The sequence below is a fragment of the Gavialis gangeticus genome, unplaced genomic scaffold, assembly GCF_001723915.1.
Source record: "Gavialis gangeticus isolate Ggan-Ray unplaced genomic scaffold, GavGan_comp1, whole genome shotgun sequence".
Taxonomy (NCBI): Eukaryota; Metazoa; Chordata; order Crocodylia; family Gavialidae; genus Gavialis; species Gavialis gangeticus.
In genome coordinates, this window is record NW_017728996.1 from 49556183 (window position 1) to 49557844 (window position 1662).

At 51.6% G+C, this 1662-nt stretch overlaps 1 protein-coding gene across 2 annotated transcripts in view; it reads left to right on the plus strand.

Moving 5' to 3' along the window:
- Window positions 1–1662, plus strand: part of CUNH15orf59 (chromosome unknown C15orf59 homolog) — an 87573-nt gene that overhangs the window by 2682 nt on the left and 83229 nt on the right. The window lies entirely within an intron of this gene.

A 1662-nucleotide genomic window follows, 5' to 3' on the forward strand; every position in this document is an offset into this window, starting at 1 on the left:
CCCCCAATGCAGATCATTCCCAGTGTCCTGATCTGCGCTAGGGGCTAGGGATGGGGGTGGAGAACTATCCCCACAAAGCGGCCGAAGGGGCCCTGGCTTTCCCCTGCTCCCCTGGCTGGGAGATCAGATCAGATCCACTTTGAGATCTTAGGGAAGTGGAGATCCATCCCCTTGGGTGAATGGAACAGCTCCATCCCAGCCCAGAGCTGGAGGTCTCCAGGACTGTTGCCTGGTGCAGGAGAAACGAGAAGGATCTGAGCTTGCAAAAGGAGGGTGCATTGCCTGCCCAGCCCCAGCTGTTGAGCCAAGGTTCCCTTAGCTGAATCAAGCCCAACAGGGGAGCAAAGGTCACTAGGCTGTAGGTGGATCAGGTGCGCCCCAGCGGAGCCTGGCCCTGGTGTGTCTAATGTGGCGGTGCCCTACAACGTGGTCACTTGCTGACTCTTCACATTTCTGGCTGGTTTCGACTGTTCAGTGCGGCTGTCAGTTTGTTTGCATGTAATATCCTTGCTTCCTTCCCCTTTAAGAGCATGGGGAAGGGGTGGAGAGATGGGGGGCTATGTCTTCCAGTGACCCCAGGAGGTGCTGAAAACCATGCCTGCTCCTGGTTGGTGGGGGGAAAAGAGGATTGAATTGAAATGTTTGGCTAAATTTGCCCCCATGCTGCGTGGGGCTAATTAGGGCAACAGCCTGTCAGTCTCCCCAGCAAAGGGTGGAGCTTGGCTGCTGGAGAAAGAGAGAAACTTGCTGCTTTCCAGCTGGGTTTCCTTGGCTTGTTTGTTTGTTCAGGAATTTGCAGTGTTGCAGAGTGCCGCAAATACCATAGAGAAATCTTGAAATCGGGGGATTCCCCCCACTGCTCCCTGCTGCCTGCAATTTTAGTCACAAGGGCATTTTGCTCAGACCTGTGAGTTCTTGGCACCTTCCTTTTTGCGTCTTTTTTTTTTGTCTGGGTAGCAGGCCTGGAGCTGCACAAGCTAGTTTGGGAGCATGTGCATGGATGTCCCAAATCGAGGCAGGGCATTAACAGGTTCTGCTAAGATCACAGGGCCCAGTCCGTAAACCCATATAGTGTCACTGACTTCCTTGGCTTTGTGCTGATGCAGTTGCAGATCTGTTCCTTCAAAGCCTTCTGACTTTTTTCAGCCTCCTGAGATTCTGTAGGTTTGATTTCACTCCTGAAGCCAAATGAAGGAGAAGGGCCCAATTCTTCAGCACCTGGAGCTTTGTGTTGTGAGAGCATGGGAGCAGGTGACATCGGGGTAGTGGTGTCTCATACCGCCTTTCACTGGGGTTAATGATGGAAGGTGAATCATGCTCTCTGACCCCTTTTCCCCCACCCTGAATGCAGTCTGATGGGACCAGTATCCTGGCTGACCTCTTTCAAATGTGACCACTTATTGTGGGTCACAGAAGTTTTGGCCTTGAGTTCCTGCAACACAGCACCTCTGGAATTCAGGGTATCGATGTCTCGCACTGGGCTCCCAAAATTGAAGGCCTGTAATATACAGTTGTCTATATTTGGTCCATCTGAATTCAGACGTTGGCCATTTTTGCTGCCACCCTGTTCAAAGCATAAATGTAGATTGAGGTTTGTCTCGGTGAGGAAGTGGCAGGATGCTTGTTTACTGTTCCTGTGAATTAAAATACGTGGAGGAAGGA